We start from the raw sequence: 16,097 nt of genomic DNA on the forward strand, positions 1-16,097 counted from the left end.
CACTAAAAGTTCTCTAGAGTTGTAGACTCTATAAGATTTCATTCTCAGTTGTAACAAGTGCCCAGTTTAAGTGAACGACGTGATCATTATTGCGTGTATTTTTATCCAAAATGCATAAATTAAGATAAAGTTAATTTTGGTTTCACTTGTCCCATTTGATTCTAGGTTGTTCAAAAGGTTCCAAGACATGTGAGCGATTATAAAAGCTTTATTTTATTATTTGCTAATATAAAAAGGACTCTAAATTGTGAGGTCATATTTCATGGTTGCGTAGATGCCTGAAATTTAAGTTTACATATGAGCATAAACTAGATCTACAATTAGCTTTGCTAATAATAACGTAATGATGATGAAGTTAACTATATTGGTACAAAATGAAAACTATCAGATATGGTTCCCCATGTGCAAAAAATCTATTATTTTTATGCAAATAAAAATATATGTATCTTACGTAGATAGATCATAAAGATTAAATTTCTATGTAGCCAAATAGCTACTACTGACCACACTAGCCAGTGGCTTTGCTCCTTATTTCTTTAGAATTTGATTTTGAAGTTGTAGGTGTCTCTGACAGAATCCATGTATAAATAGATCAATTTCCAAAGATACCAAAGAGCGAACCCCTTACAAGAGTGAACTATTATCTACTTAATGTTGCTCAAGTTTTTATTTTTCATTCTATTCTTTAATAGACTATGGAAATTATAGAATTTATTTTTTCAAAAATTTAAACACACAATCCAATTTTAAAAGATAGAATAAAAGACTAATTTGCAGTTCAATGCCATGCCAATTGACTATATGGTAGATATACACAAGAAAGACATTCGTAATCTCCACCATTGGTGCTCTTATGAGGACGAATTTACCAAGTACACGCAAGAGTCATGAGAGGTAATTTTGAGATAAAATTGAAGTCTCAAAAAATTGTTTGTAGTGGATTTTGTGGCCTACCTTATTAAGGCATGCAACAAGATATGTTAGCAACTACGACATCAGCAAGTTTCATGTGCTAGAGTAATAGATAGAGGTCTCTTTGCAAATATCATTGTCATCAAACTTTTGAGAAATGGGAAATTGATTTTTTGGATTAAACTATGAAAACCAATATAACCCAAGGTTTTAGAAATGTAAGTGTATTAAAATATGGTTGTCTAATTTGGCTACCCTTTGGAAATTTTGTCTAAGAATACACACTTCTTTAGTGAGATAATAAAACATTGTCAGAATATACAGTATGTCGCCCACTAACTATTTGCAAGAAAATTGTCTAGGTAAAAGCTTCAAGAAATTTTGTCTAAGAATACACACTTCTTTAGTGAGATAATAAAACATTGTCAAAATATATAGTATGTCACCCACTAACTATTTGCAAGAAAATTGTCTAGGTAAAAGCTTCAACAAAATACTAATTAATACACTTAAGAAGAAAGTGGTAGAATCCAACCGTGATTATCTGCAAGAAATCCAGGCAACAACACTATAGGCTTATGTTACCACACAACAGTCAAAGTGGATTTAAGACAAATTCCATGAAGGTCAACCTAAGGTCTGAAAGTAATTTTGCTAGGTAATTTCTTCATACGTAGTTTTAAGGTGGCTATGAAAGTACATTGGTTCAAATTAGAATGAGCTAACTACCTCATCACGCTAGAAAAACTTGATAAGATTTTGATGGATTGCACTATAAGAGACAATAGTTGACAAATGCATGAATGATTGAAAAAGAGACAATAGTGGTCTGACAATCACATAGCACTTTAGAAAGATAAGATTCCATACCTGGACTTGGTTTTTCTCTATGATGTGACAAATAGAAAGCAAAATCTTAAGTTTAGCACCAAGGGTGCTTCTTTTGTCATATACATTATCCCACAAGGAATAGTAAACTCGATGGTGCAAAATATAAAGCTTACATAAGTAGTAGCCATGATGCGAATATTATGCACCAATCCCCTAAGAAGTTATTAATTTAGAATAAAAAGAGATCAAAGAACAAGACCAAGGCCAAGAACCTGTAGAGAGAGAGAGAGAGAGAGAGAGAGAGAGAGAGAGAGAGAATGATGAAAACATGCACAAATGAAAATTGCATGCCAATATTAAGTTGCTAGGAGTTGACAATAGCAAAGGGGATGAAACCTTTTGGGCATTGGTGAAAATACCAGAGAATGACTAACATAAGAACTCAAGAGAATATCTTCTCATGCAATGCCTAATGTATGAATAGTAAGCACATTTTGACCCCCCATCTAAGATAATTTAACACCCCCCATGGTAACTTATAATCAAAGGAGCATGGTAGCATAATTTCATGTGCTACCCTCAAGATGTTGTACAAAGAAACCAATCTTAGGCAATGGATAACAAATTGCATAATGTGAAATAAATCATTCACATTTTTCTTCTCTCATTGCATGTGTATCCACCATAAACTTACCACCTCCACATGCACCTTGTATATCCAAAAACTATATTGGACCTAGCTTAGAAAGGAATAGCTTTTGGTGGGATGAAAATACGATGCAAAAATTTGAACACACAAATGTAGAGGGTTTGCATAATGAGTTTCAAAAATTTAAACACCGTTTGGATAAAGAAAGCTTTCTGAAACACTGCAATTGCACACGAAGGTATTTAAAGAAGCCCACACACACACAGAGGTGGGTTGATAAGGAATATAGTGAATATGCTATGCATGTCTTAGAACATGTAAACACCAAGTTGCAAATCTATTATAACTTTCCATGCAAAACTGAAAAGGCTGCAATTTGAGTGGTTTTTCACAACAAACCCCAGTTGCAAGTCATGTTCGAGCCACCTTTCATTTTGACTATTCATGAAAGCTTTTTTAGGTGCATTCATTGACAATTGATGCTCTTTATATATACAAGGACCCTCATTTGAGTCCACAACTTCTTGCAACTTAATGACAAGCATGCATGCAACTTCAAATTCTTTGCCCGAATGCAAAGGTAAGTGCAACTTTCATATTGCACTTAGCCAAAAAATCAATTATATGGTTACTTTGTTTTAGTTTATATTTGATCAACAATCAAAGTTCTTTAATTTGTGGCATAGATTATTTTTTTGGAGTGCATCATATCACAATAATGGTAACTTTTACAACTTGATTCTTAATAATGTTGCATTTCATTATGGTTGTGTTGCATGGAGGCAGTATATACGACTCTTCAATGTGTACAGAGCTTCACATATCTTATCACAATTACTATTAACAAAAAGTATGGCATCAAATATTTGGACACACAAATTTTCAAAACACTTGTGCGGATGACAAAGAATAATTGATTGACAAATTATCAACGTAAAGTCAATCAAAGCTCTACAATTGTGAGGCTTTAGATCTTGGCAAATAAGAGTTGTGGGTATTTGTATACATAGCTTGTTGGGCCCATGAAATTTAGAAAGTTGTTACCTTTATATTATGTGGTTGGTCTCTTCACTTGATCTATTGGAGGTGCTCATTTACTGCAAGTCAATGTATTTGCAAGATTTACTTTTTCTTCTTTCTATAATAAAATCCGGATGTATTTACTATGTTACCATACAAAGTGATAAGTGCTTCAAATCGGTTTTCTTTGAAGCTTCTTTTTTAGACGCATGTTGGCGGCCAAAACTGCCGAGTGTGGAGTGGAGTTTCCCGTTGATGCAAAAGCGTTCTCGGCGCGACATATAAAGATGGAATGTACTCTGACATGATGGCAAGAGGGCTCTATGCTCAGTTTGTGTATTGGATCTTTGTTGGAGAATCGGTAGCAGTAAGTGACGGGGTACTTTTCACTGGTGGAAAGCTAGCAATGGTAGAGATAGAATGCTTAGAAGTCTAGTGCTACCATGTGGTGGAGCTAGAATGCATTGATCTAGCTCTACCATGTGGTAGAGCTAGACTTCAATGGATGTATTGATATACCATGTGGTAGAGATAGACTTGAATGTATGCTAATTGCTCCACATGGTAGAGCTATACTTCTATGGGTTCTATCTTCACCACATGGTAAAAGTAGACTTCCATAGATTCTAGTTGTACATATGATAGAGCTAGAATTCATTGGCATCTAGCTCCACCACTTGGTAGAGCTAGACTTCCATGTATGGTAGCTCTAATACATGTAGTCTCATCTAGATTCTAATCTAATATTTTTGATTACTAGATTTGATTACTAATTTAACAAGCCCAACTTGATTATGTGCAAGATGGATTTTCAATCTGGAGGGAGGGTCTACATGATGTTGAACAATGATTCTATTGGTATTAGATGCGTGTAGAATTGATCCAGATTCCACTTGTAGTGGAACAAAGATTGGTCAAGGAAATGTATCATTACTTCTAGAGGAATGCTTGAAGGATGTGGAACTACCATTCCCTACAATGGATACCATTTACCTTAAAAGTGCATTATGGAGTAATGTTCGTTGGCCAAAAATGCTTTTAAGGCCTTTTACAAGGGAGCTAGAATTCGAAGGGTGGAGTGAAAGAATCAATGATTCAGATCAAGAAGAACATGTGGAACCTCCAATTGTAGATGCAATATCGTTAATATCTCCAAAAATTGACATGAAAATCCGAGAATCTTGGAAGAATGAGATGGTTATTCTAAAGGATGAGAGCATGATGCAGACTATGACTCAAGGGATAATCTTATATGTGTTTCCATTTGAATGTGTCAACTTTTAGCAACTTGGTGATGATTGTGTGGGTGTGGCTATTGAAAGTGCAAATGAATTTGAAACCATGCTGCAAGTGGATAGTATCACCCTAGTTAAATGGCCTATTAAACAGGTGACAATGCTGGATGGGATCCCATTGCAACACTATGTTCCCCTTAATGGCATGCATGTTGCTGAACATGTTGATGTATCTAATGAGGATAATGATGGAAATGTAACTAATGAGGTTAATGTTGTCCCAACCTCAACAAAAAGACGCTACACTTTCACAAACAGGATTTCAAAGAAAAAACTAGAACTAGCTTCCAATTTTTATGTGTAACCTGAATCAATTCAAAGGGTTTCATGCATTGACTGTTGTGCAAAAAAATGTTGTCGGCTAATAGATTGTAATATACTAATGAAGATACAATAAGGATTTTGGGGACAATCTCAAAAATCTCAAACAAATTATGTATATGATGTCCTTTCTACATCTTGGCATCATGATTCAACTCCAAAAATTCAATATGAATTTAGGTTATATGGGGTGATTGTTTGTTGCAGAGCATGGTATGCGATGCATCGTATACCAAAGACATTCTTTTACCGTTATAGGGAAAAGGTTAAATCTGGTGTGTGTCAATATATGCATGGAAACACAAAGGTATTGAAGAGAGGACTACAACATACTAGTAAGGCAAGATCACTACTTGATGAATTTGTGAACATGAACTCTGAGTCTGCACCGCCCAAAAGTAGAACAATGCTAAATGGCTTGAGGGAAACCCAGTTGTCGATTCCATCAATATTTAAGCAAGTTGACATTTTAAGTGAAATCAACACAACACTTGAGCAGTTGGGATATCAAAAGAGGCTATCAAAGTCATCTTTTGGTAGAATTTGGAATAAATAGTACCCACAAGTGTCCCTAACAAAGACAAATGACTTCTCCAAGTGCACCTTGTGTAGTTCACTCAAGGCAAAACTAGAAGCCAAACCTAGTCTAGAAAAAAGAGAGAGGCTCTTGAATGAAAGAAGAATTCACATGCAACAACAACTAAGTTGTGGGAAATTGTAATATGTGTGGTGCACATTTTCAAAAACACAACCACAAAAGTATGTATACATCATCCATGACAAGATGGACCAAAAGAAAAAAGACATTCCCGGACTACGAGTCCTTCCCAAGGGTGTGGATTTGGAATATAATTTATTGGTGGCATTGATTGGTATGATCACTCATAGACATGCATAAGGTCATTATGGGCACTTTGTTTTGAATGGTTTATGGCCAATTGATCCCAGTCTAACAATTGGCTCAATTACACATTTAAATAACTTAAAGAGGATGGATAAGCATCCTCTTGATGATCTAGTAACAAATGGGCTTCCAAGGAGCAATGTTTCACTTCTACATGCTTTAAATGCAAGGAAAGCTTTAGACAACCACAATATGAGTGATGGTAAAGATCCCATTGTTGAATCAGGTTTAAATCAAGGAGTAAATTTGGTTTCTTCATTTCGTAAGTTGCCTGAAAACTTGTTACTACAACTAGATAATTGTGCTGGAGAAAATAAAAATCGATACTTATTTGCCTATTTGTCATTTCTTGTTGCACGGGGTGCTTTCAAAACTACACAGTTGGGATTTCTAATGGTTGGACATACACATGAGGATATAGATGCCATGTTTAGCAGGTTCAAAGAAATTAATAATTGGGCAAACCCTTACTTTACCACATTTGATGGATACTTTAAGAACCAGCTCAACTTCTTCTCCAGCTCCCTTCTTGCTTACAAAAGTCCTTGAATTCAAGGGATATGGCTACATTTGTGATGGGCAAGAAGCACTTATAGGTCACTCCAAACCACTTCAATTCAGGTTTTTCATGGAAGGAGATACATTGGTATTGCAATTTAAGGCACATGTAGCTATTCATAGTTGGAGTGCAAGTATCCTTCTTTAGAAGAACTACATTGAAGGTAAACCAATGTTACCACAAGGAAATCCACCTCTACTATCAATGGTTGAGCATATAAAGGTGCATGCAGAAGTAATTTCAAGATTGAAGGGTTACATAAGATTTTGGTAAAATATAAGTAATGGTTCATCTGTGCCAAGATATTATAGGGCCGTGATAGATTATTGGAGTAATGTAATCAAAGAGCTTGGAAAACCAATACAATCAAAGGCAACATTGTACATAGATTTTTGGCCAAAATCTCAAGGTCCCATCAATTAGATGATATGAATGTTGAACAATTGCATGCACAAAGATTCTTAGGTATTGAAGAACATAACGATAATTATTATGGGTCTACACGAGATAGACCAAGGGATGCATTTAACCCTATGCTACATGTTCAGCAAGGACACTTTGTCATGCTGAACCCAGATGACACAAAAATCTATCCAATTATGCAAACGGTGGAGCTACGAGAGCGGTCGAATCTTAAATTTTTTATATTATCCCGTCAAAGTGTAAATTCCCGTCAAATGACAATGTAATAATTATGGAGCCTATCACTGGGCTCATGTGAGTTCCAAATTGTATCTAAAACTAAGCCTAAACAACCAAAAAGCCACTTGGTGCACCTAGTGTCCGCCCAAGTGTGAAAGGCTTAAGTTTTTAGCCCTAGGTATATAAGTCACTTTTTAGAAGAAACTAAGGCTTTTTTATCATTTCGCTAAAGAGCTTCTAAGAGAGCTCTCCTACTCTAGGTTCACCTCTAAGCCTTAGCTCAAGCTTTCATGGAAGCTTGGAGCTACTTCTTGTAATTGACTTATGTTAATGATGATGGCAAGGCTTCTCTCTACGAGTCCCATCTTATCTCTTATTGTGTGCATTGCTTGTAGTGCTTGCTTGTGAGTGTAGGAAACATTTAAAGTTTGCATTGCTAGCATTGCTTAAGATTACATTAGCTTCTAATTAGCATAAGGGTTTCATGCTTTCATGCGGGAGTAGTGTAAGGGAAGAGACGACAACATTGGGTAGGATTTAATGCTACTTTCCCTTGTGTAAAAGCTTGAATTTAAGTGTTAATTAGTAGTGAAGGATGCTTGTTTGCATTGAGTGATTGAATGGTTTGTTAACTTGTTAATGAATGCTTAATCATTTGTGTTTGAACTAGCATGTTAATCCAAAGAGAGAGCTAGATTAGACTTGTATTGAGTGAGGGAGTTAGCATCCTCATTGCTAAGCTCCTTCGAGTGAGATGTTGAGTGGTTAGGAAGATTGAAGTAGCCACCCACACTTGTAGCTAGAGGATTCCTTTGCGTTGACACCGCAAGGTACCTTCCATGAGCTAGCCGGGTTACGCTCTCCACACGATTTTGCCTTGGCGAAGGTGAACTTGGTGTGGAAACCACTAGGCTTAGTGGCGACGCTCCAATGGCGCCGCTGCCGAGGAGCGTTTAACCTAAGCTAGAGAATCCATTAGCTTAAGGTGGAGGGTTAATTAGTGAGCTCCTTAGGTTGCAAAACCTTGGGGTAGGTGTTGGATTAGGTGGGGGTAGCCTAAGGTCAACGGTGTAAACGGTGAAAGGGTGTTAAGGTTTTCTTTATGTTGAGTTGAGGGGTCTCAAAAACCCTCACCACATTGCGGTTGATCTTAGCCCGCTGCGGTTGAGTCTCTCCCGCACTAGTAGACTAGGCTAAGTAGCATTAGAATTAAGGTAATTAGCTTAAAGTAATGTATAAAGTAGCGGCATTGCATTGTAACTTGTTGCTTTAGATGCATTCATCTAGGAACCTACAAAATAAGGGTTTGGGTAAGGTAAGCGGGTGCGGTTTGGCATGTCAACCAATGCGGTAAGGTAAACATCATTGACAAAACGGTTGTTTAAGTACGCAAAAGACGCGATAGAGGGTAAATAGAGAGCATTGAGCACTTTTTCCAGAGTAAAATCACTTCTAGACAGTGTTTTACTCAATTGGAAGAAGGCGCATTTGTCAAAAAAATCTCAAAGTATCTGACCCTACTGCTCTCTGCTTACTCCATCGACATACATAATGACGATGGAGTAACTTTCTGACCAGCTTAAAAATGTTTTTGTAAATTTGACCTGCTAGGCATGTTGCACAGGGCCAGGGCTAGCTTGTATTCAAATCTGGTGCTGTTTTGAAATGACGATGGAGTTAATGTCGATGGAGTATCCAGAGGCATAACTGACTGATTTCTGAGTTTTACAGGGTGTGCAGGTACTTGCAGGGCAGGACAGTTACCTAGGCCAGAAAAAATCAGCTCTATCTGACATTTTTTGGTCCGCTCGCTTAGAAAATCGCTAGTACACTTTCCGCAAGCTTGCCTTGCGCGAAGAGTTGGAAAAAAGCGTGACCGATCTTAGTGTTAGACCGTACCATTGGTGCGCGGTCTTGAGTTGGAAGTGAATCCCTCGTTTTGTGGGTGCGCCTTGGTTTACCTAGGCCTTGCAAGAGTGAGACGGAATTCAAGTCCGCTTGAGAACGTTGTGTCCAATCGCACGGCCTTGCTAGGACGGTTTCCGACCCAAGGGTTACCTTGTTGGAGTCTATTTCGGTGTCGGGATCGGAACCCTCATTGTGTGGGCGAGCCTTGGTTTACCTAGGCCCTGCGCAATTGAGACGGATTTTTGAGTCCGCATTCGAAATACACTATCAATAGGAACGACCCATTAGAGTCGAGGCTTGCAGACGGCTCTAAACTGCATCTGGCACTCTACTCTAGAGCCTAGCTCGAGTACACGGTCCTTGAGCCTAGCTCGGATCAATATTGGCTTACGCCATTTTTGCGTGCTCTCGCTTCGCCTTACGGCGTAAGTGATCGCATTGGCCTACAGCACCATTACGTTGCCGAAATTTCGGTAGCCTACGCCCGCTTACAAACCAAACGCAAAAGGTTTGAGTTAGCATCGATTTGATCTAACCAAAGGGAACGCGAAGTACGAAGGGTAAGGCCATACGCCAAAATCTGCAACCATACAACTTGCATCCGTCCCAAGCAAAAATTTAAAAAAGCACAAAAATCAAAAAGTAAAAAAGATTAAAAAAGAACAAAAAAGCTAAAAAGTTAAAAATTTAAAATTTTAAAAAAAAAGAGAAGAAAAGAAGAAGAAGGTCAAAGAGTGCGTTTATTACATATCTCTAAGGAAGCGCAATAGGAAGGAGGTTCCGTCCATAAGTGCATGAACCATATGCATCTACGGTCAGGAACATCTATTGCTTCCAGATCGCAAGCGTCGAAAAGTCTGCTAAGCGCCATAATAGAAGGACAATCGTCCTCATCTAGTGACACCTCAAGACAAAGTGCAAGTGAAGCATCCGCATCCATGGATAGCTTCCGCAATTTGAACTTGAACAATAGCACTATGAATGTAGAAGCCGTAGCTATGGGTTATGACAACCGTTTAGTCTTCATCCGTGAAAACCGGTTTGGAGCTAAACTATACGGAGATGTTCATAACCGAACGGCTGTAAAAATAGAAGACATGCCAACGCCCACAGAGGCGGAGGTATGGGTACGGTCACAAGGTGACCAATACATGAGCGTGCTTGGAGTTCGGTATTTATTAACGCCGGAATTTGAGAACATGGATGCAGGAGGCCAGCTGCACTTCCCTCCTCATGTCCGAACATTTTCTGAACCGGCAACGCACTCAACTCCTTGGAGCACAGGACTCGACAGTCCTTATCTCGCACCAGCACCATCCGCGCCTCCAGCAGAATTGTCATGGGCTCAACAAAGACAAACGGAAGCGGAGGAGGTAAGTTTTTCCTTTCCTTCTGCAGCACCAGAATTTAATGACAACGAACTTTACAGATTGCGTGTACATAAAATAGAGAATGACAGTGAATTTGTTGCTTTATACGCAACAGTAAAAGGAGCTGTCTTTAAAACCATGATGACATACTCTTTCTCATATCCAAACGAACAAGAACTTCATGTATATGGGAAGGAGGGCACATCGTCTGTAAATATTCGAGATGCATGGGGAAACAGTTACCATAAGATAGAAGGGGAATCCTTAAATGACTTCACACGAAGGGGTGTACAAATATTCCCTTCCCGAACACATGCACCAACGGTAGAAGTAAGACCAACTTCTGCAACTGTAGGAATGGGCGAAACGGCTTACCACGCGCCAACTCCGTGATTCGGAGAATACTCGGCACCCTCCTATGGTGAAGCAAGACCTAGAGACTCTTCAAGGATGCCAAAACCACATGAAGAGGCTTATAGACCAGAAATGGGTGAAACTGGGGGAGTATGGTCTGGAGCAGACTTAGACGGGGTTAGAGGGAAAACAAAAATTCCAGAGCCTAAAACAAGAGGGAAACGTGAGGATGGGGGTAAGAACATTCGCCCTACGACCTTACAAAAGTTCTGCAAAAAGTTTGACGGAACAGGGGACCCTCATGAACATGTGGCCCTATTTAATCAACTCTTATACGCTGAGGGAGTCACAGACGTGTACACGAAGGTGCAGGGATTTGGGTTGACATTGAGCGGAACTGCTCTATCATGGTTTCAAACCTTGACCTCAAGTACGCTGTATGATTTCCGAATTCTTATCCAAGCATTCATACAGAGGCATACAAAGATTGGGATTAAGCATAACACTGTTACCTTAATCCTAAACTTTAAACAAGGGGAAAAAGAAACGGTCAAACAGAGCGTCGACCGCATCAAACAATACATAGCTAGGTGTCCAGCTTCTGAAAAGCCAAAGCAAGAGCGTCTCGTCTCTTGTTTTCTAGAAGGATTATATGACATAGACCTTTACAATGTATTGTTTGCACAAAATCATAGCGATTTTGAGGCATGTTGTTTCGAAGCTCAGCGCTTAGATGACAACAAAAGAGGGAAAACTCCGGACGAAGGCCAAAAGTCGGAAATATCTAGCAATGTCCGCAGAAATGATGAGGTTGTCTCACATGACATAGCGGAAAGAATAGTGCGGCTCTTAAAGCAAGACAATCGGGGCCAGCCACAGAACCGTCAATACCAACCGACGCCGCCGTTGAGAGATAATCCGCAAGGAGCTCTTAAATGGTGTGAACCTTGTCGAAGATGGGGAAACCATAGCACAAACGAGTGCTATAGCAAACAGCGCTATATGAGGGAGATAGGGGCAGCAATGCCAGGAGATTATAAACCATCCAACGCTCCACCTCCCATGAGAACGAATGAAGTAGCAAGACCTGTGTTAGGAGCACAACCTGCGCCACCAGGAACTACGCCATTCCACTATGTCAGGGAAGTAGATGAGGCAGGACCATCCTTGGAAATGGTACCTTCGGGACCGTATTACGAGGAGACTCCAGAATCGCTACAATACACTGTGTCCCAACTGACGGACTTAGACGCGTCTATAGTCCAACTTCCAGCGCAAGCATTGTATATGCTAGCAAACGGAGGTTATAGGTCACAGGGTGGCTACCAACGGAGAACGACAAACCCAGGAGTGGACTTGCCATTAGGTCCATGCTTTGATTGCAACGGTCCGCATCTAGTTAGAGATTGCCCAATCCGCAAGGAAAAGAACCTTGCTGAAAATTCAAACAGTCATCAAGTATGGCCCATAGTGCTTAGATATTGCGGGGGTTACGGTAATGACCATTTAGCAAAAGACTGCCCACATAAGCCTCAAGAGACAAAAACTTCTTTTGGATTGGTGGATGTGATTCCCTCACCTCCTACCTCTGAAACAGAAGGTGAAACGGTGCCGTTGAGAGTAGTTTCACGCAATGCATCTCCTAGAGCTCAAACGCAACCTCTATTGACGCCAGTAGAAGGGGGATCATCTCAACAAAACAATCCACAGCCGAAATCTAAATCAAAAAGGCGGAAGAACACCAAAACCAAGGGAACCAGCAAAACGGAAAATCAAAAATCAGACTTTCCAAGCGGAACTGAGTCTTCGGATTCAGGATCTTGGGAGTCGATAATTCTGGAAACGCCAGACGGAGCTAGAAGGCTGTATGTTGTGCAGACCTCAGCAGCTCTTAAACAAAAAACAACACCTGTGCTCTCCACTGAACAAAGAGACGAAATGATAGAACCTTTAAGGGTAGTCACTCGGGCTCAAAAAAGGAAGGCACAAGAAGATGGGGAAAACTCAACTAGTTCAAACGCTAAACCAACTTCCCACACACAAAGGGCAAATACGCAACTGAGTTCAGAACGGGAAAAAGACAACTCATCGAATGACTCCCCAAAAGAACCTCAACTTGAAGAAGCTAACACTGGGCAAGAGGACCAAGCCTCGAAGTCTAGGGATACAGACTCCGGTGGTTCGATCTTGGTCGATAAGATCAACGAGACCTTAGAAAGCATTCTCAGGGCATACGAGAAGCGTCTCAAAGAAGACATGACCATTCCGCCAAAGCTCAAAGAGTATCCGAGTCCGATTCAAGAAAAGGTAAACTTGGTAAGACATCAAAGACTCATAAAAGACACTCAAACACTGTTGGAAGGACCGCCACCCTATCCAACAGAGAGACTTCCTACACACGTACCGGATTTGGAACCTATTCCGGAAGCCTCAGAGTCACAAACACAATTAAACAGTGAAAGGGGAGAAATGGGGAATTCAAGGACTCGATCCATTCCTCCATTACATGATGAAAACGTTAACGAGTTGTGGGAGGAAGTGCGTATTCACAAAGAAAGGGAGGAGAGTTCATTAAACTCCGCTCCATTCTCAGTAATCCACCTCACAAACTCAGTGGAATCGTGTCGTGTACCATGGCCTAGAGATACAATGGGGGAAGACACGGATGATCGTAGTCAAGCTAACACTTTAGCCACGCTACCTTCATACTTAGGATGGGGACGGAGATTCTACCTTTTCCACTCTCAGGCCATATAACGCCGAAAGCCAAGGACACATTAAACCTTCAAGCCATTCTAGCAGCTCCAGTTACGGCAACGCTTCCTTTGATGGAATTTTTAAAGATCAAGCCCGAAATGTGGATGCAAGTGCTAAAACTTTTGAAAACGAAAGGCTACTCTGGATTTGGGGAGTTCAATCCAGAGAAGCAAAACAAAAAGACAACTAAACTTCCAGAGCAAAAGATTACATTAAACAAGCTCAACAATCAAGGGAAATATAAAGCGGACAAGGGAAACTCTATGCTTCCTGTCCAGATTGATGGAGTGAAGACTCTAGCAGTCCTTGATACAGGAGCAGGGATTAGCATCGCCACAAAAGCCATGTGGATCAAGTGGGGAAAGTTGTCGCTCAGGAAAACGCGAATGGAATTACAGTTAGCTGACTGCAATTTAGAACAACCTCTTGGGATGCTAGAAAATGTAATGGTAGAATCCTGCGGTGTGAAGTATGAGCATACATTCGCTATAGTTGACTTTGGTCAAGATACGAACTATGAGGTCATATTAGGAAGGCCTTTCATGCGTCAGCTGAGAGTTATCCAAGACTGGGGGTATGATTACCTCTATTTACGGCATGATGATATCACTACGAGAGTGAACTTAATTGACCACACGTACCGTGATGTCATTAAGACTCCAATAGATGATTTTGATTCGTGCTCATCTGGACTATCTCCAAACACTGCAAGTTCGAGTGGGTACTTGGAAAACGCATTGTTGTTTCAAGAACCTACAGAAGCAATCCTAGCAGACAACAAATATTGGACAGACAAAGCTCTGCAAGATGAAGCTTACATTCCGTATCCATTTCCTGAACATCTTATGGATGAGCACGAGTGGATACATGTGTTAGCTGCATTGGATACATGTACGATCCGCAACGGACCTCAATTCTGTGATGACGAGGAACACGAGGTAATTCCCATTCAAATGGTGAATTTGAAACATTATGTGCCAGAGTGCGAGGATATCCGATGGGTGAAAGAATGTGTATCTATAACGGATGCTAGTTCCGACATAGAAATGAGCGAAGACGATGAGTACTTGAACATCTATGATGAATCACGGTACGTACTTGACGATTCTTTCCTTGAAAGAGATGATGACATAGTTCTTGAAATGGAATTAGAGAAGGTACGGCTCTTACTAAGAGAAAGAGAAGCAATGGAATTGGAGTTCACACCTCCTCAGTTCCAGCGCATCCGCAGAGAACAAAGAGAGGACCGTAAAAGGAAACAGGCCAAATCCAAAGGAAGGAAACGGATGCCGGTATTCTCTAATCAAACAGAGTTTTTGCTTCACATTGAGGCCGCCGATTGCATCAAAGCTCATAAAAAATGGAAGTCGACCTTAAACTCCATTCACACCAAAAATGGGCAAACAAATGAAACCACAGCAAAATCTAGAAGGGGCAAAAGGAAAACTGCAGGAACGTTAGCTCTATCTATCTCTTCTAGGAAACAAACTGAAACTGAGAGCCAAGGATCCACAGCACTTCCTACAATGTCGAAAACAGAACGAAGAAAGGCTTTCAAAGACTGTAAACGGGAGTTAACGGAAATATAAAATCTTGGGACGACTCCAGTAGCAGTCTTAGTTCAAATGAAGGAGATGCTATAAGCGTCCCTCCCAATTTCAAGCGTTATACCATTGAGGACCGAAAAATCAAACTGCAGACGCCTCAAAGGGTAAAGCCACAAAACATCGGAGAATCGTATGACGGACCTGAAGACGCTAAGTTGGTAGATCTAGCTGAAGAAGGGGAAACCTCGAAACCAGTTTATATCGCTACAGACTTAGTGCCAGATAAAGAAGAGCTTCTTATTGAAACTCTCAAGCATCTTTGCATGGTCATACAAGGACCTTAAAGGTGTAGATCCTAAAATTTGCCAGCATACGATCCCAATGAAAGAAGACGCTAAACTGAGAAAGCAAAGACCTTACACATATAACGAGAACTTTGGTAGGAAGATCAAGGAAGAGATTGATAAGCTACTAGACGCTGAGTTCATCTATGAAATTGAACACACAGAGTGGGTATCGCCAATTGTGGTAGTACCGAAGAAAAACGGGAAACTTAGAGTGTGTGTCAATCTAAAACAGGTGAATGCAGCTACAGTGCGCGACAGCTATCCCTTGCCTATCACGGATCATGTGTTAGAACAGGTAGCAGGAAAGGCTGCTTACAGCTTTCTGGACGGTTTTTCGGGGTACAATCAAGTATCCATTGCGCTTCAAGACCAGCATAAGACAGCTTTTGCGACAGAATGGGGCATTTTCGCTTATCGAGTCATGCCATTTGGTTTGACTAATGCTCCTGCCACATTCCAAAGGTTAATGGTACACGCATTCAAAGCATACCTACGAGATTTCTTGGAAATCTTTATGGATGATCTATGTATCCATTCGAAAGTCAGGGAAGACCACATTGACCACCTAGTAAAGATCTTTGAGCAATGTAGAGTCTATCAAATAAGTCTAAATCCAGAGAAGTGCAAATTTATGGTCCGCCAAGGTAAAATACTTGGGCATATAGCGTCCAAAAACGGCAT

At 40.2% G+C, this 16,097-nt stretch overlaps 1 protein-coding gene across 1 annotated transcript in view; it reads right to left on the reverse strand.

The window, feature by feature from the left end:
• Window positions 1-2,530: 2,530 nt before the first annotated feature.
• LOC147460620 (uncharacterized) overlaps window positions 2,531-16,097 on the reverse strand; it is a 43,965-nt gene continuing 30,398 nt past the window's right edge. The window contains exon 3 of the mRNA XM_086508235.1: window positions 2,531-6,643. The gene's annotated coding sequence lies outside the window, so the exon portion shown is untranslated. The remainder of the gene's footprint in view (window positions 6,644-16,097) is intronic.

Source organism: Adiantum capillus-veneris, chromosome 3 (assembly GCF_014529385.1).
Source record: "Adiantum capillus-veneris isolate H3 chromosome 3, ASM1452938v2, whole genome shotgun sequence".
NCBI classification, from domain to species: Eukaryota; Viridiplantae; Streptophyta; class Polypodiopsida; order Polypodiales; family Pteridaceae; genus Adiantum; species Adiantum capillus-veneris.